The sequence below is a fragment of the Hemiscyllium ocellatum genome, unplaced genomic scaffold (genome assembly GCF_020745735.1).
Source record: "Hemiscyllium ocellatum isolate sHemOce1 unplaced genomic scaffold, sHemOce1.pat.X.cur. scaffold_1034_pat_ctg1, whole genome shotgun sequence".
In the NCBI taxonomy this organism is placed as follows: Eukaryota; Metazoa; Chordata; class Chondrichthyes; order Orectolobiformes; family Hemiscylliidae; genus Hemiscyllium; species Hemiscyllium ocellatum.
Window position 1 is genome coordinate 109483 of NW_026867648.1, and position 22609 is coordinate 132091.

Genomic DNA, 22609 nt, shown 5'->3' on the forward strand with positions numbered 1-22609 from the left:
TGCTACAGAAAATGAAAATGTTGGCGAGGAAGATATAGAGACAATTGCGTCTAGACTGAGAAGAGATCGAGGTTCACAAGGAAGAGTTATTAGAAATACTGCAGAGTGTGAAAATAGAGTGTGAAAAAATCCCTGCGCCGGATGGGATCTATCTGATGTTGTTTAGCAAATGCACTGCAGGAAGGTACAAATCAAGCTGATGCTCACAACGGCTCGTTTTGAGCCGCTAATTGGCAGTGAAGTGGCGGCGTCAATAACAGCTGTCACGCATCTCGTCTTATTCCACACCCTGAGCTCGAAATGACCCGAGATCTCTCGCTGAGTTTCTGCAGGGTCTTGCTTGGACGACACCATGACACTTTTTCACTGCAGTGAATCATGAAATCGCGTCGTGACTGTGAATAAAACGATGGAAACTTCCAGCAGAGGAGGAGCCGACCCTGAAGCAGGCAGCTGAGGACAAATGTTTCTCCTTTGCCAGTGAAAGGCACTGCTTCAGAAATTGGAAGCTTCCAAGTGAAGCTGTGTTGGCGATTATCTTCGCTGCTTGCTCACCTTTTTAATTCTGATTCCGTGATAATCAATCACATTACATATCGACATGCTGCCAGCGTGTGACGTTACATTTGGGCCAGTGGCGTAATGGATAACGCGTCTGACTTCGGATCAGAAGATTGTAGGTTCGAGTCCTACCTGGCTCGTGGGGGAACGTCTCACTTTAACCGTGGTCCGTGTTGACGCTCCCCAATGAAGTCCTTGTCGGGATGGCGCTTCTGCCGTTAGAACTTGTGTTTGTTCTATTGTCCATTTCAAATTTCACCTCACCACAACGGACACTTCTGTCAGTCTCGGGTGTCTCCCTCTGTGGGTGGAAATGAGCATGAGCTCCTCAAAAGAGTTACAATTCGTTGTGAAAATGTCATACTTCTGCCCCATTATTGTGCCATTTAAGAACACAGGATAACCTCATTGACACTTGCCCTGGAAACATTAGAATACACAAGACTTTGAGCCAAAGTTGGAAACTGCGACTTGAATAGATGGTTCTCTGATTAGCCGCAATGCACAATGGGCAGAATGGCCTTTTCCCACTTTGTAAATCTTCGAAGACAAGTTGAAAATAATCTGCAACGAAAATGTTCAGAAAGGGGCTTTTATTTCGACCAAATACGATAGTACCTATCGCCTTGTCTTGTTATTTACTTGTGAGGTTTCGTTACTCTAAGCACCGTGGCCCGGATCCTATTCCCGCTCACGGAACGGTTGTCTTGTTCAGCAAACATATTGGTGTACCAGTACTTCTGCGGATTTTCCGATGCAAACAGGTCATTGGTTTTGTCCAAAACATTATGAAGGTTAACATAAAACAAACAGCTGCAGTTGCTGGAAATCTGAGCCTAAAACGAAAATAGTTTGCGGAACACATCAAGCCTGGCAACAGAAACGTCGACTTTGCTGCTCCTCGGATGCTGCCTTACCGACTGTGCTTTTCCAGCATCACTCTGATCTAAAATCTGGTTTCCAGCATCTGCAGTCCTCACTTTTACTTAGTTTCTTCAGTGTCGCTGGTTCCCAACTCAACAACTCCATCTCTAGCGGTTTCATGTCTGTTCCTCCATGCTGAGGAGCTGAAGAGTGAAGAAAATTAACTCACCCCATCCATCTCTGGGGTAATTGGGGACGGAAAAAGAATCTTATCACATTGAAATATATCTAGATACGACTTAATCCCTGTCTTTTATTGGGAACCATCTCTTTCATTGTAACCATGAGGAAAGACCATTTCGTTCGCCAGAATATGTCACAACGTTTGATTGTTTCTCGTCCAAGAACACTCAGATCAATAGCGCCCTTGATAAGCTCTGTTGGTCATGTTCTCAAAGAGATCTAGCAAATTGCCAAGTGCGATTTTCCTTTCAAAAAATAATTTTGACTAGGTTTGGCTGTAAATATCTTTTCCGAACTTTGTGCTTTTGTTCTTTTACATTGGCGCTCGAGGGTTACAACGATGTCAGAAAAGACCTAAAAAGAGAGCTGAGAAGAGTCAGGAGGAGACATGAGAAGTTGTTGGCGGATATGATCAGCGTTAAGCTAAGGCTTTCCATTGGTTAACCTAAGGCTTTCCATAGGTATGTCAGGAATAAAAGAATGACGAGAGTTAGCTTTGGGACAGTCAAGGATAATAGTGGGAAGTTGTGTGTGGAGTCAGAGGAGATAGGGGAAGCACTACGTAAACAGTGTTCGACAGTATTTGCTACAGAAAATGAAAATGTTGGCGAGGAAGATATAGAGACAATTGCGTCTAGACTGAGAAGAGATCGAGGTTCACAAGGAAGAGTTATTAGAAATACTGCAGAGTGTGAAAATAGAGTGTGAAAAAATCCCTGCGCCGGATGGGATCTATCTGATGTTGTTTAGCAAATGCACTGCAGGAAGGTACAAATCAAGCTGATGCTCACAACGGCTCGTTTTGAGCCGCTAATTGGCAGTGAAGTGGCGGCGTCAATAACAGCTGTCACGCATCTCGTCTTATTCCACACCCTGAGCTCGAAATGACCCGAGATCTCTCGCTGAGTTTCTGCAGGGTCTTGCTTGGACGACACCATGACACTTTTTCACTGCAGTGAATCATGAAATCGCGTCGTGACTGTGAATAAAACGATGGAAACTTCCAGCAGAGGAGGAGCCGACCCTGAAGCAGGCAGCTGAGGACAAATGTTTCTCCTTTGCCAGTGAAAGGCACTGCTTCAGAAATTGGAAGCTTCCAAGTGAAGCTGTGTTGGCGATTCTCTTCGCTGCTTGCTCACCTTTTTAATTCTGATTCCGTGATAATCAATCACATTACATATCGACATGCTGCCAGCGTGTGACGTTACATTTGGGCCAGTGGCGTAATGGATAACGCGTCTGACTTCGGATCAGAAGATTGTAGGTTCGAGTCCTACCTGGCTCGTGGGGGAACGTCTCACTTTAACCGTGGTCCGTGTTGACGCTCCCCAATGAAGTCCTTGTCGGGATGGCGCTTCTGCAGTTAGAACTTGTGTTTGTTCTATTGTCCATTTCAAATTTCACCTCACCACAACGGACACTTCTGTCAGTCTCGGGTGTCTCCCTCTGTGGGTGGAAATGAGCATGAGCTCCTCTAAAGAGTTACAATTCGTTGTGAAAATGTCATACTTCTGTCCCATTATTGTGCCATTTAAGAACACAGGATAACCTCATTGACACTTGCCCTGGAAACATTAGAATACACAAGACTTTGAGCCAAAGTTGGAAACTGCGACTTGAATAGATGGTTCTCTGATTAGCCGCAATGCACAATGGGCAGAATGGCCTTTTCCCACTTTGTAAATCTTCGAAGACAAGTTGAAAATAATCTGCAACGAAAATGTTCAGAAAGGGGCTTTTATTTCGACCAAATACGATAGTACCTATCGCCTTGTCTTGTTATTTACTTGTGAGGTTTCGTTACTCTAAGCACCGTGGCCCGGATCCTATTCCCGCTCACGGAACGGTTGTCTTGTTCAGCAAACATATTGGTGTACCAGTACTTCTGCGGATTTTCCGATGCAAACAGGTCATTGGTTTTGTCCAAAACATTATGAAGGTTAACATAAAACAAACAGCTGCAGTTGCTGGAAATCTGAGCCAAAAACGAAAATAGTTTGCGGAACACATCAAGCCTGGCAACAGAAACGTCGACTTTGCTGCTCCTCGGATGCTGCCTTACCGACTGTGCTTTTCCAGCATCACTCTGATCTAAAATCTGGTTTCCAGCATCTGCAGTCCTCACTTTTACTTAGTTTCTTCAGTGTCGCTGGTTCCCAACTCAACAACTCCATCTCTAGCGGTTTCATGTCTGTTCCTCCATGCTGAGGAGCTGAAGAGTGAAGAAAATTAACTCACCCATCCATCTCTGGGGTAATTGGGGACGGAAAAAGAATCTTATCACATTGAAATATATCTAGATACGACTTAATCCCTGTCTTTTATTGGGAACCATCTCTTTCATTGTAACCATGAGGAAAGACCATTTCGTTCGCCAGAATATGTCACAACGTTTGATTGTTTCTCGTCCAAGAACACTCAGATCAATAGCGCCCTTGATAAGCTCTGTTGGTCATGTTCTCAAAGAGATCTAGCAAATTGCCAAGTGCGATTTTCCTTTCAAAAAATAATTTTGACTAGGTTTGGCTGTAAATATCTTTTCCGAACTTTGTGCTTTTGTTCTTTTACATTGGCGCTCGAGGGTTACAACGATGTCAGAAAAGACCTAAAAAGAGAGCTGAGAAGAGTCAGGAGGAGACATGAGAAGTTGTTGGCGGATATGATCAGCGTTAAGCTAAGGCTTTCCATTGGTTAACCTAAGGCTTTCCATAGGTATGTCAGGAATAAAAGAATGACGAGAGTTAGCTTTGGGACAGTCAAGGATAATAGTGGGAAGTTGTGTGTGGAGTCAGAGGAGATAGGGGAAGCACTACGTAAACAGTGTTCGACAGTATTTGCTACAGAAAATGAAAATGTTGGCGAGGAAGATATAGAGACAATTGCGTCTAGACTGAGAAGAGATCGAGGTTCACAAGGAAGAGTTATTAGAAATACTGCAGAGTGTGAAAATAGAGTGTGAAAAAATCCCTGCGCCGGATGGGATCTATCTGATGTTGTTTAGCAAATGCACTGCAGGAAGGTACAAATCAAGCTGATGCTCACAACGGCTCGTTTTGAGCCGCTAATTGGCAGTGAAGTGGCGGCGTCAATAACAGCTGTCACGCATCTCGTCTTATTCCACACCCTGAGCTCGAAATGACCCGAGATCTCTCGCTGAGTTTCTGCAGGGTCTTGCTTGGACGACACCATGACACTTTTTCACTGCAGTGAATCATGAAATCGCGTCGTGACTGTGAATAAAACGATGGAAACTTCCAGCAGAGGAGGAGCCGACCCTGAAGCAGGCAGCTGAGGACAAATGTTTCTCCTTTGCCAGTGAAAGGCACTGCTTCAGAAATTGGAAGCTTCCAAGTGAAGCTGTGTTGGCGATTATCTTCGCTGCTTGCTCACCTTTTTAATTCTGATTCCGTGATAATCAATCACATTACATATCGACATGCTGCCAGCGTGTGACGTTACATTTGGGCCAGTGGCGTAATGGATAACGCGTCTGACTTCGGATCAGAAGATTGTAGGTTCGAGTCCTACCTGGCTCGTGGGGGAACGTCTCACTTTAACCGTGGTCCGTGTTGACGCTCCCCAATGAAGTCCTGGTCGGGATGGCGCTTCTGCAGTTAGAACTTGTGTTTGTTCTATTGTCCATTTCAAATTTCACCTCACCACAACGGACACTTCTGTCAGTCTCGGGTGTCTCCCTCTGTGGGTGGAAATGAGCATGAGCTCCTCAAAAGAGTTACAATTCGTTGTGAAAATGTCATACTTCTGTCCCATTATTGTGCCATTTAAGAACACAGGATAACCTCATTGACACTTGCCCTGGAAACATTAGAATACACAAGACTTTGAGCCAAAGTTGGAAACTGCGACTTGAATAGATGGTTCTCTGATTAGCCGCAATGCACAATGGGCAGAATGGCCTTTTCCCACTTTGTAAATCTTCGAAGACAAGTTGAAAATAATCTGCAACGAAAATGTTCAGAAAGGGGCTTTTATTTCGACCAAATACGATAGTACCTATCGCCTTGTCTTGTTATTTACTTGTGAGGTTTCGTTACTCTAAGCACCGTGGCCCGGATCCTATTCCCGCTCACGGAACGGTTGTCTTGTTCAGCAAACATATTGGTGTACCAGTACTTCTGCGGATTTTCCGATGCAAACAGGTCATTGGTTTTGTCCAAAACATTATGAAGGTTAACATAAAACAAACAGCTGCAGTTGCTGGAAATCTGAGCCAAAAACGAAAATAGTTTGCGGAACACATCAAGCCTGGCAACAGAAACGTCGACTTTGCTGCTCCTCGGATGCTGCCTTACCGACTGTGCTTTTCCAGCATCACTCTGATCTAAAATCTGGTTTCCAGCATCTGCAGTCCTCACTTTTACTTAGTTTCTTCAGTGTCGCTGGTTCCCAACTCAACAACTCCATCTCTAGCGGTTTCATGTCTGTTCCTCCATGCTGAGGAGCTGAAGAGTGAAGAAAATTAACTCACCCCATCCATCTCTGGGGTAATTGGGGACGGAAAAAGAATCTTATCACATTGAAATATATCTAGATACGACTTAATCCCTGTCTTTTATTGGGAACCATCTCTTTCATTGTAACCATGAGGAAAGACCATTTCGTTCGCCAGAATATGTCACAACGTTTGATTGTTTCTCGTCCAAGAACACTCAGATCAATAGCGCCCTTGATAAGCTCTGTTGGTCATGTTCTCAAAGAGATCTAGCAAATTGCCAAGTGCGATTTTCCTTTCAAAAAATAATTTTGACTAAGTTTGGCTGTAAATATCTTTTCCGAACTTTGTGCTTTTGTTCTTTTACATTGGTGTCCAGCAGCTTCCAAATGACAGCAAAGGTATGAAAGGAGATGGAAGCCTTGAGCCCATCACGTCAGCGACAGCTTTCAGTGAGGTGACGGGACTCGTCTGTAGTCATGGCCGAGTGGTTAAGGCGATGGATTAGAAATCCATTGGGGTTTCCCCACGCAGGTTCGAATCCTGCTGACTACGTTCTGAATGCCTTCCTATTGGAGCAATTTTCGGTCAAAGTTCAGGAAACCTGCTTTGAAAACCAGGCCGGTCATTTGATGAGACTTGGGAAACTCGAGTTCTTCATCAGAAATGTTCCACATCTAAAACGTTATCCCTGTTTCTCTTTCCAGATACCCTGCTCGTCACGTCGGGTTTCAGCAGTTGTTATTGAACGTCCTGAGCGGAATTGCTGCTTTTCCTTTGATTCCTTTAATCCCAGTCCTCTGTTCACTGACTCTGATCAGTGGCAACACTTCTTCCTGCACGTCAAAGTGCTCGTTCCCCACCGCTCCCTCTCCCATCATTACAAACAATCGCAGGAAATTGCCACTTAACCGCCTTTGTTCCAAAGTGAAACTCACCAGCCTCGGGAATCTCTCCACCAAACGGGACTTCTCATGCCTGGACATGGTGCAAGCCAGAGAGTTGTGAAGAGATACTGTGAAAATATTGTCAATTGGCAGTTGGAAATATGTTTAGGAAGCAAACCATATAATCTAGGATCCAGCTTTGGAAATCTTGAGAAACTCTTTGGGAAATGGAATCAGAGGAGAATGAAGAAGTGTGAAATCTCGGACCGAGTAGAGGACGGGACATTGACTCTGATGTTCTCGGGACAGGAACTCATCTGAGACATTGAAAGAATTCTCGCTCCCGTACGTGAGGAATACAAACTTCATCTGGATTCTGGGACAATGAAAAACTCTGGAACACTCAAGACAATATCCAAATATTGACTGGGATCACTGCAGTACGACTACTATAGATGGGTCACATTTTGTCCAGTGTGGGCAGGAGGGCTTCCTGACACAGTATGTAGACAGGCCTTCAAGGGACGAAGCCACTTTAGATTTAATAGTGGGTAACGAGCCTGGCCAGGTTTTAGATTTGGAAGTAGGTGAGCACTTTGCAATGAGGAGCTTATTACGATGCAATGAGGTAGGATTTAGGAAGCGTAGAATGGTGTAGGAAACAGCAGGGGCTGAGCACATTAAAAATGTGGAGCTTATTCAAGGAAAAGCTCCTGTGTGTCCTAGATAAGTATGTACCTGTCAGACAGTGAGGAAGATATAGAACGCGTGAGCCGTGGTTTACTAAGGAAGAGAATCCCTGGTCAAGAAGAACAAGAAGTCTTCTGTTAGGACAAAACGTGAAAACTCAGTTGGAGCGCTCGAGGGTTACAACGATGTCAGAAAAGACCTAAAAAGAGAGCTGAGAAGAGTCAGGAGGAGACATGAGAAGTTGTTGGCGGATATGATCAGCGTTAAGCTAAGGCTTTCCATTGGTTAACCTAAGGCTTTCCATAGGTATGTCAGGAATAAAAGAATGACGAGAGTTAGCTTTGGGACAGTCAAGGATAATAGTGGGAAGTTGTGTGTGGAGTCAGAGGAGATAGGGGAAGCACTACGTAAACAGTGTTCGACAGTATTTGCTACAGAAAATGAAAATGTTGGCGAGGAAGATATAGAGACAATTGCGTCTAGACTGAGAAGAGATCGAGGTTCACAAGGAAGAGTTATTAGAAATACTGCAGAGTGTGAAAATAGAGTGTGAAAAAATCCCTGCGCCGGATGGGATCTATCTGATGTTGTTTAGCAAATGCACTGCAGGAAGGTACAAATCAAGCTGATGCTCACAACGGCTCGTTTTGAGCCGCTAATTGGCAGTGAAGTGGCGGCGTCAATAACAGCTGTCACGCATCTCGTCTTATTCCACACCCTGAGCTCGAAATGACCCGAGATCTCTCGCTGAGTTTCTGCAGGGTCTTGCTTGGACGACACCATGACACTTTTTCACTGCAGTGAATCATGAAATCGCGTCGTGACTGTGAATAAAACGATGGAAACTTCCAGCAGAGGAGGAGCCGACCCTGAAGCAGGCAGCTGAGGACAAATGTTTCTCCTTTGCCAGTGAAAGGCACTGCTTCAGAAATTGGAAGCTTCCAAGTGAAGCTGTGTTGGCGATTATCTTCGCTGCTTGCTCACCTTTTTAATTCTGATTCCGTGATAATCAATCACATTACATATCGACATGCTGCCAGCGTGTGACGTTACATTTGGGCCAGTGGCGTAATGGATAACGCGTCTGACTTCGGATCAGAAGATTGTAGGTTCGAGTCCTACCTGGCTCGTGGGGGAACGTCTCACTTTAACCGTGGTCCGTGTTGACGCTCCCCAATGAAGTCCTTGTCGGGATGGCGCTTCTGCAGTTAGAACTTGTGTTTGTTCTATTGTCCATTTCAAATTTCACCTCACCACAACGGACACTTCTGTCAGTCTCGGGTGTCTCCCTCTGTGGGTGGAAATGAGCATGAGCTCCTCAAAAGAGTTACAATTCGTTGTGAAAATGTCATACTTCTGTCCCATTATTGTGCCATTTAAGAACACAGGATAACCTCATTGACACTTGCCCTGGAAACATTAGAATACACAAGACTTTGAGCCAAAGTTGGAAACTGCGACTTGAATAGATGGTTCTCTGATTAGCCGCAATGCACAATGGGCAGAATGGCCTTTTCCCACTTTGTAAATCTTCGAAGACAAGTTGAAAATAATCTGCAACGAAAATGTTCAGAAAGGGACTTTTATTTCGACCAAATACGATAGTACCTATCGCCTTGTCTTGTTATTTACTTGTGAGGTTTCGTTACTCTAAGCACCGTGGCCCGGATCCTATTCCCGCTCACGGAACGGTTGTCTTGTTCAGCAAACATATTGGTGTACCAGTACTTCTGCGGATTTTCCGATGCAAACAGGTCATTGGTTTTGTCCAAAACATTATGAAGGTTAACATAAAACAAACAGCTGCAGTTGCTGGAAATCTGAGCCAAAAACGAAAATAGTTTGCGGAACACATCAAGCCTGGCAACAGAAACGTCGACTTTGCTGCTCCTCGGATGCTGCCTTACCGACTGTGCTTTTCCAGCATCACTCTGATCTAAAATCTGGTTTCCAGCATCTGCAGTCCTCACTTTTACTTAGTTTCTTCAGTGTCGCTGGTTCCCAACTCAACAACTCCATCTCTAGCGGTTTCATGTCTGTTCCTCCATGCTGAGGAGCTGAAGAGTGAAGAAAATTAACTCACCCCATCCATCTCTGGGGTAATTGGGGACGGAAAAAGAATCTTATCACATTGAAATATATCTAGATACGACTTAATCCCTGTCTTTTATTGGGAACCATCTCTTTCATTGTAACCATGAGGAAAGACCATTTCGTTCGCCAGAATATGTCACAACGTTTGATTGTTTCTCGTCCAAGAACACTCAGATCAATAGCGCCCTTGATAAGCTCTGTTGGTCATGTTCTCAAAGAGATCTAGCAAATTGCCAAGTGCGATTTTCCTTTCAAAAAATAATTTTGACTAAGTTTGGCTGTAAATATCTTTTCCGAACTTTGTGCTTTTGTTCTTTTACATTGGTGTCCAGCAGCTTCCAAATGACAGCAAAGGTATGAAAGGAGATGGAAGCCTTGAGCCCATCACGTCAGCGACAGCTTTCAGTGAGGTGACAGGACTCGTCTGTAGTCATGGCCGAGTGGTTAAGGCGATGGATTAGAAATCCATTGGGGTTTCCCCACGCAGGTTCGAATCCTGCTGACTACGTTCTGAATGCCTTCCTATTGGAGCAATTTTCGGTCAAAGTTCAGGAAACCTGCTTTGAAAACCAGGCCGGTCATTTGATGAGACTTGGGAAACTCGAGTTCTTCATCAGAAATGTTCCACATCTAAAACGTTATCCCTGTTTCTCTTTCCAGATACCCTGCTCGTCACGTCGGGTTTCAGCAGTTGTTATTGAACGTCCTGAGCGGAATTGCTGCTTTTCCTTTGATTCCTTTAATCCCAGTCCTCTGTTCACTGACTCTGATCAGTGGCAACACTTCTTCCTGCACGTCAAAGTGCTCGTTCCCCACCGCTCCCTCTCCCATCATTACAAACAATCGCAGGAAATTGCCACTTAACCGCCTTTGTTCCAAAGTGAAACTCACCAGCCTCGGGAATCTCTCCACCAAACGGGACTTCTCATGCCTGGACATGGTGCAAGCCAGAGAGTTGTGAAGAGATACTGTGAAAATATTGTCAATTGGCAGTTGGAAATATGTTTAGGAAGCAAACCATATAATCTAGGATCCAGCTTTGGAAATCTTGAGAAACTCTTTGGGAAATGGAATCAGAGGAGAATGAAGAAGTGTGAAATCTCGGACCGAGTAGAGGACGGGACATTGACTCTGATGTTCTCGGGACAGGAACTCATCTGAGACATTGAAAGAATTCTCGCTCCCGTACGTGAGGAATACAAACTTCATCTGGATTCTGGGACAATGAAAAACTCTGGAACACTCAAGACAATATCCAAATATTGACTGGGATCACTGCAGTACGACTACTATAGATGGGTCACATTTTGTCCAGTGTGGGCAGGAGGGCTTCCTGACACAGTATGTAGACAGGCCTTCAAGGGACGAAGCCACTTTAGATTTAATAGTGGGTAACGAGCCTGGCCAGGTTTTAGATTTGGAAGTAGGTGAGCACTTTGCAATGAGGAGCTTATTACGATGCAATGAGGTAGGATTTAGGAAGCGTAGAATGGTGTAGGAAACAGCAGGGGCTGAGCACATTAAAAATGTGGAGCTTATTCAAGGAAAAGCTCCTGTGTGTCCTAGATAAGTATGTACCTGTCAGACAGTGAGGAAGATATAGAACGCGTGAGCCGTGGTTTACTAAGGAAGAGGAATCCCTGGTCAAGAAGAACAAGAAGTCTTCTGTTAGGACAAAACGTGAAAACTCAGTTGGAGCGCTCGAGGGTTACAACGATGTCAGAAAAGACCTAAAAAGAGAGCTGAGAAGAGTCAGGAGGAGACATGAGAAGTTGTTGGCGGATATGATCAGCGTTAAGCTAAGGCTTTCCATTGGTTAACCTAAGGCTTTCCATAGGTATGTCAGGAATAAAAGAATGACGAGAGTTAGCTTTGGGACAGTCAAGGATAATAGTGGGAAGTTGTGTGTGGAGTCAGAGGAGATAGGGGAAGCACTACGTAAACAGTGTTCGACAGTATTTGCTACAGAAAATGAAAATGTTGGCGAGGAAGATATAGAGACAATTGCGTCTAGACTGAGAAGAGATCGAGGTTCACAAGGAAGAGTTATTAGAAATACTGCAGAGTGTGAAAATAGAGTGTGAAAAAATCCCTGCGCCGGATGGGATCTATCTGATGTTGTTTAGCAAATGCACTGCAGGAAGGTACAAATCAAGCTGATGCTCACAACGGCTCGTTTTGAGCCGCTAATTGGCAGTGAAGTGGCGGCGTCAATAACAGCTGTCACGCATCTCGTCTTATTCCACACCCTGAGCTCGAAATGACCCGAGATCTCTCGCTGAGTTTCTGCAGGGTCTTGCTTGGACGACACCATGACACTTTTTCACTGCAGTGAATCATGAAATCGCGTCGTGACTGTGAATAAAACGATGGAAACTTCCAGCAGAGGAGGAGCCGACCCTGAAGCAGGCAGCTGAGGACAAATGTTTCTCCTTTGCCAGTGAAAGGCACTGCTTCAGAAATTGGAAGCTTCCAAGTGAAGCTGTGTTGGCGATTATCTTCGCTGCTTGCTCACCTTTTTAATTCTGATTCCGTGATAATCAATCACATTACATATCGACATGCTGCCAGCGTGTGACGTTACATTTGGGCCAGTGGCGTAATGGATAACGCGTCTGACTTCGGATCAGAAGATTGTAGGTTCGAGTCCTACCTGGCTCGTGGGGGAACGTCTCACTTTAACCGTGGTCCGTGTTGACGCTCCCCAATGAAGTCCTTGTCGGGATGGCGCTTCTGCAGTTAGAACTTGTGTTTGTTCTATTGTCCATTTCAAATTTCACCTCACCACAACGGACACTTCTGTCAGTCTCGGGTGTCTCCCTCTGTGGGTGGAAATGAGCATGAGCTCCTCAAAAGAGTTACAATTCGTTGTGAAAATGTCATACTTCTGTCCCATTATTGTGCCATTTAAGAACACAGGATAACCTCATTGACACTTGCCCTGGAAACATTAGAATACACAAGACTTTGAGCCAAAGTTGGAAACTGCGACTTGAATAGATGGTTCTCTGATTAGCCGCAATGCACAATGGGCAGAATGGCCTTTTCCCACTTTGTAAATCTTCGAAGACAAGTTGAAAATAATCTGCAACGAAAATGTTCAGAAAGGGACTTTTATTTCGACCAAATACGATAGTACCTATCGCCTTGTCTTGTTATTTACTTGTGAGGTTTCGTTACTCTAAGCACCGTGGCCCGGATCCTATTCCCGCTCACGGAACGGTTGTCTTGTTCAGCAAACATATTGGTGTACCAGTACTTCTGCGGATTTTCCGATGCAAACAGGTCATTGGTTTTGTCCAAAACATTATGAAGGTTAACATAAAACAAACAGCTGCAGTTGCTGGAAATCTGAGCCAAAAACGAAAATAGTTTGCGGAACACATCAAGCCTGGCAACAGAAACGTCGACTTTGCTGCTCCTCGGATGCTGCCTTACCGACTGTGCTTTTCCAGCATCACTCTGATCTAAAATCTGGTTTCCAGCATCTGCAGTCCTCACTTTTACTTAGTTTCTTCAGTGTCGCTGGTTCCCAACTCAACAACTCCATCTCTAGCGGTTTCATGTCTGTTCCTCCATGCTGAGGAGCTGAAGAGTGAAGAAAATTAACTCACCCCATCCATCTCTGGGGTAATTGGGGACGGAAAAAGAATCTTATCACATTGAAATATATCTAGATACGACTTAATCCCTGTCTTTTATTGGGAACCATCTCTTTCATTGTAACCATGAGGAAAGACCATTTCGTTCGCCAGAATATGTCACAACGTTTGATTGTTTCTCGTCCAAGAACACTCAGATCAATAGCGCCCTTGATAAGCTCTGTTGGTCATGTTCTCAAAGAGATCTAGCAAATTGCCAAGTGCGATTTTCCTTTCAAAAAATAATTTTGACTAAGTTTGGCTGTAAATATCTTTTCCGAACTTTGTGCTTTTGTTCTTTTACATTGGTGTCCAGCAGCTTCCAAATGACAGCAAAGGTATGAAAGGAGATGGAAGCCTTGAGCCCATCACGTCAGCGACAGCTTTCAGTGAGGTGACAGGACTCGTCTGTAGTCATGGCCGAGTGGTTAAGGCGATGGATTAGAAATCCATTGGGGTTTCCCCACGCAGGTTCGAATCCTGCTGACTACGTTCTGAATGCCTTCCTATTGGAGCAATTTTCGGTCAAAGTTCAGGAAACCTGCTTTGAAAACCAGGCCGGTCATTTGATGAGACTTGGGAAACTCGAGTTCTTCATCAGAAATGTTCCACATCTAAAACGTTATCCCTGTTTCTCTTTCCAGATACCCTGCTCGTCACGTCGGGTTTCAGCAGTTGTTATTGAACGTCCTGAGCGGAATTGCTGCTTTTCCTTTGATTCCTTTAATCCCAGTCCTCTGTTCACTGACTCTGATCAGTGGCAACACTTCTTCCTGCACGTCAAAGTGCTCGTTCCCCACCGCTCCCTCTCCCATCATTACAAACAATCGCAGGAAATTGCCACTTAACCGCCTTTGTTCCAAAGTGAAACTCACCAGCCTCGGGAATCTCTCCACCAAACGGGACTTCTCATGCCTGGACATGGTGCAAGCCAGAGAGTTGTGAAGAGATACTGTGAAAATATTGTCAATTGGCAGTTGGAAATATGTTTAGGAAGCAAACCATATAATCTAGGATCCAGCTTTGGAAATCTTGAGAAACTCTTTGGGAAATGGAATCAGAGGAGAATGAAGAAGTGTGAAATCTCGGACCGAGTAGAGGACGGGACATTGACTCTGATGTTCTCGGGACAGGAACTCATCTGAGACATTGAAAGAATTCTCGCTCCCGTACGTGAGGAATACAAACTTCATCTGGATTCTGGGACAATGAAAAACTCTGGAACACTCAAGACAATATCCAAATATTGACTGGGATCACTGCAGTACGACTACTATAGATGGGTCACATTTTGTCCAGTGTGGGCAGGAGGGCTTCCTGACACAGTATGTAGACAGGCCTTCAAGGGACGAAGCCACTTTAGATTTAATAGTGGGTAACGAGCCTGGCCAGGTTTTAGATTTGGAAGTAGGTGAGCACTTTGCAATGAGGAGCTTATTACGATGCAATGAGGTAGGATTTAGGAAGCGTAGAATGGTGTAGGAAACAGCAGGGGCTGAGCACATTAAAAATGTGGAGCTTATTCAAGGAAAAGCTCCTGTGTGTCCTAGATAAGTATGTACCTGTCAGACAGTGAGGAAGATATAGAACGCGTGAGCCGTGGTTTACTAAGGAAGAGAATCCCTGGTCAAGAAGAACAAGAAGTCTTCTGTTAGGACAAAACGTGAAAACTCAGTTGGAGCGCTCGAGGGTTACAACGATGTCAGAAAAGACCTAAAAAGAGAGCTGAGAAGAGTCAGGAGGAGACATGAGAAGTTGTTGGCGGATATGATCAGCGTTAAGCTAAGGCTTTCCATTGGTTAACCTAAGGCTTTCCATAGGTATGTCAGGAATAAAAGAATGACGAGAGTTAGCTTTGGGACAGTCAAGGATAATAGTGGGAAGTTGTGTGTGGAGTCAGAGGAGATAGGGGAAGCACTACGTAAACAGTGTTCGACAGTATTTGCTACAGAAAATGAAAATGTTGGCGAGGAAGATATAGAGACAATTGCGTCTAGACTGAGAAGAGATCGAGGTTCACAAGGAAGAGTTATTAGAAATACTGCAGAGTGTGAAAATAGAGTGTGAAAAAATCCCTGCGCCGGATGGGATCTATCTGATGTTGTTTAGCAAATGCACTGCAGGAAGGTACAAATCAAGCTGATGCTCACAACGGCTCGTTTTGAGCCGCTAATTGGCAGTGAAGTGGCGGCGTCAATAACAGCTGTCACGCATCTCGTCTTATTCCACACCCTGAGCTCGAAATGACCCGAGATCTCTCGCTGAGTTTCTGCAGGGTCTTGCTTGGACGACACCATGACACTTTTTCACTGCAGTGAATCATGAAATCGCGTCGTGACTGTGAATAAAACGATGGAAACTTCCAGCAGAGGAGGAGCCGACCCTGAAGCAGGCAGCTGAGGACAAATGTTTCTCCTTTGCCAGTGAAAGGCACTGCTTCAGAAATTGGAAGCTTCCAAGTGAAGCTGTGTTGGCGATTATCTTCGCTGCTTGCTCACCTTTTTAATTCTGATTCCGTGATAATCAATCACATTACATATCGACATGCTGCCAGCGTGTGACGTTACATTTGGGCCAGTGGCGTAATGGATAACGCGTCTGACTTCGGATCAGAAGATTGTAGGTTCGAGTCCTACCTGGCTCGTGGGGGAACGTCTCACTTTAACCGTGGTCCGTGTTGACGCTCCCCAATGAAGTCCTTGTCGGGATGGCGCTTCTGCCGTTAGAACTTGTGTTTGTTCTATTGTCCATTTCAAATTTCACCTCACCACAACGGACACTTCTGTCAGTCTCGGGTGTCTCCCTCTGTGGGTGGAAATGAGCATGAGCTCCTCAAAAGAGTTACAATTCGTTGTGAAAATGTCATACTTCTGTCCCATTATTGTGCCATTTAAGAACACAGGATAACCTCATTGACACTTGCCCTGGAAACATTAGAATACACAAGACTTTGAGCCAAAGTTGGAAACTGCGACTTGAATAGATGGTTCTCTGATTAGCCGCAATGCACAATGGGCAGAATGGCCTTTTCCCACTTTGTAAATCTTCGAAGACAAGTTGAAAATAATCTGCAACGAAAATGTTCAGAAAGGGGCTTTTATTTCGACCAAATACGATAGTACCTATCGCCTTGTCTTGTTATTTACTTGTGAGGTTTCGTTACTCTAAGCACCGTGGCCCGGATCCTATTCCCGCTCACGGAACGGTTGTCTTGTTCAGCAAACATATTGGTGTACCAGTACTTCTGCGGATTTTCCGATGCAAACAGGTCATTGGTTTTGTCCAAAACATTATGAAGGTTAACATAAAACAAACAGCTGCAGTTGCTGGAAATCTGAGCCAAAAACGAAAATAGTTTGCGGAACACATCAAGCCTGGCAACAGAAACGTCGACTTTGCTGCTCCTCGGATGCTGCCTTACCGACTGTGCTTTTCCAGCATCACTCTGATCTAAAATCTGGTTTCCAGCATCTGCAGTCCTCACTTTTACTTAGTTTCTTCAGTGTCGCTGGTTCCCAACTCAACAACTCCATCTCTAGCGGTTTCATGTCTGTTCCTCCATGCTGAGGAGCTGAAGAGTGAAGAAAATTAACTCACCCCATCCATCTCTGGGGTAATTGGGGACGGAAAAAGAATCTTATCACATTGAAATATATCTAGATACGACTTAATCCCTGTCTTTTATTGGGAACCATCTCTTTCATTGTAACCATGAGGAAAGACCATTTCGTTCGCCAGAATATGTCACAACGTTTGATTGTTTCTCGTCCAAGAACACTCAGATCAATAGCGCCCTTGATAAGCTCTGTTGGTCATGTTCTCAAAGAGATCTAGCAAATTGCCAAGTGCGATTTTCCTTTCAAAAAATAATTTTGACTAGGTTTGGCTGTAAATATCTTTTCCGAACTTTGTGCTTTTGTTCTTTTACATTGGCGCTCGAGGGTTACAACGATGTCAGAAAAGACCTAAAAAGAGAGCTGAGAAGAGTCAGGAGGAGACATGAGAAGTTGTTGGCGGATATGATCAGCGTTAAGCTAAGGCTTTCCATTGGTTAACCTAAGGCTTTCCATAGGTATGTCAGGAATAAAAGAATGACGAGAGTTAGCTTTGGGACAGTCAAGGATAATAGTGGGAAGTTGTGTGTGGAGTCAGAGGAGATAGGGGAAGCACTACGTAAACAGTGTTCGACAGTATTTGCTACAGAAAATGAAAATGTTGGCGAGGAAGATATAGAGACAATTGCGTCTAGACTGAGAAGAGATCGAGGTTCACAAGGAAGAGTTATTAGAAATACTGCAGAGTGTGAAAATAGAGTGTGAAAAAATCCCTGCGCCGGATGGGATCTATCTGATGTTGTTTAGCAAATGCACTGCAGGAAGGTACAAATCAAGCTGATGCTCACAACGGCTCGTTTTGAGCCGCTAATTGGCAGTGAAGTGGCGGCGTCAATAACAGCTGTCACGCATCTCGTCTTATTCCACACCCTGAGCTCGAAATGACCCGAGATCTCTCGCTGAGTTTCTGCAGGGTCTTGCTTGGACGACACCATGACACTTTTTCACTGCAGTGAATCATGAAATCGCGTCGTGACTGTGAATAAAACGATGGAAACTTCCAGCAGAGGAGGAGCCGACCCTGAAGCAGGCAGCTGAGGACAAATGTTTCTCCTTTGCCAGTGAAAGGCACTGCTTCAGAAATTGGAAGCTTCCAAGTGAAGCTGTGTTGGCGATTATCTTCGCTGCTTGCTCACCTTTTTAATTCTGATTCCGTGATAATCAATCACATTACATATCGACATGCTGCCAGCGTGTGACGTTACATTTGGGCCAGTGGCGTAATGGATAACGCGTCTGACTTCGGATCAGAAGATTGTAGGTTCGAGTCCTACCTGGCTCGTGGGGGAACGTCTCACTTTAACCGTGGTCCGTGTTGACGCTCCCCAATGAAGTCCTGGTCGGGATGGCGCTTCTGCAGTTAGAACTTGTGTTTGTTCTATTGTCCATTTCAAATTTCACCTCACCACAACGGACACTTCTGTCAGTCTCGGGTGTCTCCCTCTGTGGGTGGAAATGAGCATGAGCTCCTCAAAAGAGTTACAATTCGTTGTGAAAATGTCATACTTCTGTCCCATTATTGTGCCATTTAAGAACACAGGATAACCTCATTGACACTTGCCCTGGAAACATTAGAATACACAAGACTTTGAGCCAAAGTTGGAAACTGCGACTTGAATAGATGGTTCTCTGATTAGCCGCAATGCACAATGGGCAGAATGGCCTTTTCCCACTTTGTAAATCTTCGAAGACAAGTTGAAAATAATCTGCAACGAAAATGTTCAGAAAGGGGCTTTTATTTCGACCAAATACGATAGTACCTATCGCCTTGTCTTGTTATTTACTTGTGAGGTTTCGTTACTCTAAGCACCGTGGCCCGGATCCTATTCCCGCTCACGGAACGGTTGTCTTGTTCAGCAAACATATTGGTGTACCAGTACTTCTGCGGATTTTCCGATGCAAACAGGTCATTGGTTTTTGTCCAAAACATTATGAAGGTTAACATAAAACAAACAGCTGCAGTTGCTGGAAATCTGAGCCAAAAACGAAAATAGTTTGCGGAACACATCAAGCCTGGCAACAGAAACGTCGACTTTGCTGCTCCTCGGATGCTGCCTTACCGACTGTGCTTTTCCAGCATCACTCTGATCTAAAATCTGGTTTCCAGCATCTGCAGTCCTCACTTTTACTTAGTTTCTTCAGTGTCGCTGGTTCCCAACTCAACAACTCCATCTCTAGCGGTTTCATGTCTGTTCCTCCATGCTGAGGAGCTGAAGAGTGAAGAAAATTAACTCACCCCATCCATCTCTGGGGTAATTGGGGACGGAAAAAGAATCTTATCACATTGAAATATATCTAGATACGACTTAATCCCTGTCTTTTATTGGGAACCATCTCTTTCATTGTAACCATGAGGAAAGACCATTTCGTTCGCCAGAATATGTCACAACGTTTGATTGTTTCTCGTCCAAGAACACTCAGATCAATAGCGCCCTTGATAAGCTCTGTTGGTCATGTTCTCAAAGAGATCTAGCAAATTGCCAAGTGCGATTTTCCTTTCAAAAAATAATTTTGACTAGTTTGGCTGTAAATATCTTTTCCGAACTTTGTGCTTTTGTTCTTTTACATTGGTGTCCAGCAGCTTCCAAATGACAGCAAAGGTATGAAAGGAGATGGAAGCCTTGAGCCCATCACGTCAGCGACAGCTTTCAGTGAGGTGACAGGACTCGTCTGTAGTCATGGCCGAGTGGTTAAGGCGATGGATTAGAAATCCATTGGGGTTTCCCCACGCAGGTTCGAATCCTGCTGACTACGTTCTGAATGCCTTCCTATTGGAGCAATTTTCGGTCAAAGTTCAGGAAACCTGCTTTGAAAACCAGGCCGGTCATTTGATGAGACTTGGGAAACTCGAGTTCTTCATCAGAAATGTTCCACATCTAAAACGTTATCCCTGTTTCTCTTTCCAGATACCCTGCTCGTCACGTCGGGTTTCAGCAGTTGTTATTGAACGTCCTGAGCGGAATTGCTGCTTTTCCTTTGATTCCTTTAATCCCAGTCCTCTGTTCACTGACTCTGATCAGTGGCAACACTTCTTCCTGCACGTCAAAGTGCTCGTTCCCCACCGCTCCCTCTCCCATCATTACAAACAATCGCAGGAAATTGCCACTTAACCGCCTTTGTTCCAAAGTGAAACTCACCAGCCTCGGGAATCTCTCCACCAAACGGGACTTCTCATGCCTGGACATGGTGCAAGCCAGAGAGTTGTGAAGAGATACTGTGAAAATATTGTCAATTGGCAGTTGGAAATATGTTTAGGAAGCAAACCATATAATCTAGGATCCAGCTTTGGAAATCTTGAGAAACTCTTTGGGAAATGGAATCAGAGGAGAATGAAGAAGTGTGAAATCTCGGACCGAGTAGAGGACGGGACATTGACTCTGATGTTCTCGGGACAGGAACTCATCTGAGACATTGAAAGAATTCTCGCTCCCGTACGTGAGGAATACAAACTTCATCTGGATTCTGGACAATGAAAAACTCTGGAACACTCAAGACAATATCCAAATATTGACTGGGATCACTGCAGTACGACTACTATAGATGGGTCACATTTTGTCCAGTGTGGGCAGGAGGGCTTCCTGACACAGTATGTAGACAGGCCTTCAAGGGACGAAGCCACTTTAGATTTAATAGTGGGTAACGAGCCTGGCCAGGTTTTAGATTTGGAAGTAGGTGAGCACTTTGCAATGAGGAGCTTATTACGATGCAATGAGGTAGGATTTAGGAAGCGTAGAATGGTGTAGGAAACAGCAGGGGCTGAGCACATTAAAAATGTGGAGCTTATTCAAGGAAAAGCTCCTGTGTGTCCTAGATAAGTATGTACCTGTCAGACAGTGAGGAAGATATAGAACGCGTGAGCCGTGGTTTACTAAGGAAGAGGAATCCCTGGTCAAGAAGAACAAGAAGTCTTCTGTTAGGACAAAACGTGAAAACTCAGTTGGAGCGCTCGAGGGTTACAACGATGTCAGAAAAGACCTAAAAAGAGAGCTGAGAAGAGTCAGGAGGAGACATGAGAAGTTGTTGGCGGATATGATCAGCGTTAAGCTAAGGCTTTCCATTGGTTAACCTAAGGCTTTCCATAGGTATGTCAGGAATAAAAGAATGACGAGAGTTAGCTTTGGGACAGTCAAGGATAATAGTGGGAAGTTGTGTGTGGAGTCAGAGGAGATAGGGGAAGCACTACGTAAACAGTGTTCGACAGTATTTGCTACAGAAAATGAAAATGTTGGCGAGGAAGATATAGAGACAATTGCGTCTAGACTGAGAAGAGATCGAGGTTCACAAGGAAGAGTTATTAGAAATACTGCAGAGTGTGAAAATAGAGTGTGAAAAAATCCCTGCGCCGGATGGGATCTATCTGATGTTGTTTAGCAAATGCACTGCAGGAAGGTACAAATCAAGCTGATGCTCACAACGGCTCGTTTTGAGCCGCTAATTGGCAGTGAAGTGGCGGCGTCAATAACAGCTGTCACGCATCTCGTCTTATTCCACACCCTGAGCTCGAAATGACCCGAGATCTCTCGCTGAGTTTCTGCAGGGTCTTGCTTGGACGACACCATGACACTTTTTCACTGCAGTGAATCATGAAATCGCGTCGTGACTGTGAATAAAACGATGGAAACTTCCAGCAGAGGAGGAGCCGACCCTGAAGCAGGCAGCTGAGGACAAATGTTTCTCCTTTGCCAGTGAAAGGCACTGCTTCAGAAATTGGAAGCTTCCAAGTGAAGCTGTGTTGGCGATTATCTTCGCTGCTTGCTCACCTTTTTAATTCTGATTCCGTGATAATCAATCACATTACATATCGACATGCTGCCAGCGTGTGACGTTACATTTGGGCCAGTGGCGTAATGGATAACGCGTCTGACTTCGGATCAGAAGATTGTAGGTTCGAGTCCTACCTGGCTCGTGGGGGAACGTCTCACTTTAACCGTGGTCCGTGTTGACGCTCCCCAATGAAGTCCTTGTCGGGATGGCGCTTCTGCCGTTAGAACTTGTGTTTGTTCTATTGTCCATTTCAAATTTCACCTCACCACAACGGACACTTCTGTCAGTCTCGGGTGTCTCCCTCTGTGGGTGGAAATGAGCATGAGCTCCTCAAAAGAGTTACAATTCGTTGTGAAAATGTCATACTTCTGTCCCATTATTGTGCCATTTAAGAACACAGGATAACCTCATTGACACTTGCCCTGGAAACATTAGAATACACAAGACTTTGAGCCAAAGTTGGAAACTGCGACTTGAATAGATGGTTCTCTGATTAGCCGCAATGCACAATGGGCAGAATGGCCTTTTCCCACTTTGTAAATCTTCGAAGACAAGTTGAAAATAATCTGCAACGAAAATGTTCAGAAAGGGACTTTTATTTCGACCAAATACGATAGTACCTATCGCCTTGTCTTGTTATTTACTTGTGAGGTTTCGTTACTCTAAGCACCGTGGCCCGGATCCTATTCCCGCTCACGGAACGGTTGTCTTGTTCAGCAAACATATTGGTGTACCAGTACTTCTGCGGATTTTCCGATGCAAACAGGTCATTGGTTTTGTCCAAAACATTATGAAGGT

At 44.6% G+C, this 22609-nt stretch overlaps 12 non-coding genes across 12 annotated transcripts; all 12 read left to right on the top strand.

Moving 5' to 3' along the window:
• The first annotated feature begins 628 nt into the window (after positions 1 to 628).
• On the top strand, positions 629 to 701 carry trnar-ucg (transfer RNA arginine (anticodon UCG)). The gene has a single exon. It is a non-coding gene; the product is annotated as a tRNA-Arg (tRNA).
• A 2179-nt stretch (positions 702 to 2880) lies between these two features.
• trnar-ucg (transfer RNA arginine (anticodon UCG)) lies at positions 2881 to 2953 on the top strand. Its single transcript has one exon. It is a non-coding gene; the product is annotated as a tRNA-Arg (tRNA).
• A 2178-nt stretch (positions 2954 to 5131) lies between these two features.
• trnar-ucg (transfer RNA arginine (anticodon UCG)) lies at positions 5132 to 5204 on the top strand. The gene has a single exon. It is a non-coding gene; the product is annotated as a tRNA-Arg (tRNA).
• Positions 5205 to 6594: 1390 nt separating this feature from the next.
• trnas-aga (transfer RNA serine (anticodon AGA)) lies at positions 6595 to 6676 on the top strand. The gene has a single exon. It is a non-coding gene; the product is annotated as a tRNA-Ser (tRNA).
• Positions 6677 to 8755: 2079 nt separating this feature from the next.
• On the top strand, positions 8756 to 8828 carry trnar-ucg (transfer RNA arginine (anticodon UCG)). The gene has a single exon. It is a non-coding gene; the product is annotated as a tRNA-Arg (tRNA).
• Positions 8829 to 10218: 1390 nt separating this feature from the next.
• On the top strand, positions 10219 to 10300 carry trnas-aga (transfer RNA serine (anticodon AGA)). Its single transcript has one exon. It is a non-coding gene; the product is annotated as a tRNA-Ser (tRNA).
• A 2080-nt stretch (positions 10301 to 12380) lies between these two features.
• trnar-ucg (transfer RNA arginine (anticodon UCG)) lies at positions 12381 to 12453 on the top strand. Its single transcript has one exon. It is a non-coding gene; the product is annotated as a tRNA-Arg (tRNA).
• A 1390-nt stretch (positions 12454 to 13843) lies between these two features.
• trnas-aga (transfer RNA serine (anticodon AGA)) lies at positions 13844 to 13925 on the top strand. The gene has a single exon. It is a non-coding gene; the product is annotated as a tRNA-Ser (tRNA).
• Positions 13926 to 16004: 2079 nt separating this feature from the next.
• Positions 16005 to 16077, top strand: trnar-ucg (transfer RNA arginine (anticodon UCG)). The gene has a single exon. It is a non-coding gene; the product is annotated as a tRNA-Arg (tRNA).
• A 2179-nt stretch (positions 16078 to 18256) lies between these two features.
• On the top strand, positions 18257 to 18329 carry trnar-ucg (transfer RNA arginine (anticodon UCG)). Its single transcript has one exon. It is a non-coding gene; the product is annotated as a tRNA-Arg (tRNA).
• A 1390-nt stretch (positions 18330 to 19719) lies between these two features.
• Positions 19720 to 19801, top strand: trnas-aga (transfer RNA serine (anticodon AGA)). The gene has a single exon. It is a non-coding gene; the product is annotated as a tRNA-Ser (tRNA).
• Positions 19802 to 21880: 2079 nt separating this feature from the next.
• trnar-ucg (transfer RNA arginine (anticodon UCG)) lies at positions 21881 to 21953 on the top strand. The gene has a single exon. It is a non-coding gene; the product is annotated as a tRNA-Arg (tRNA).
• Positions 21954 to 22609: the final 656 nt, after the last annotated feature.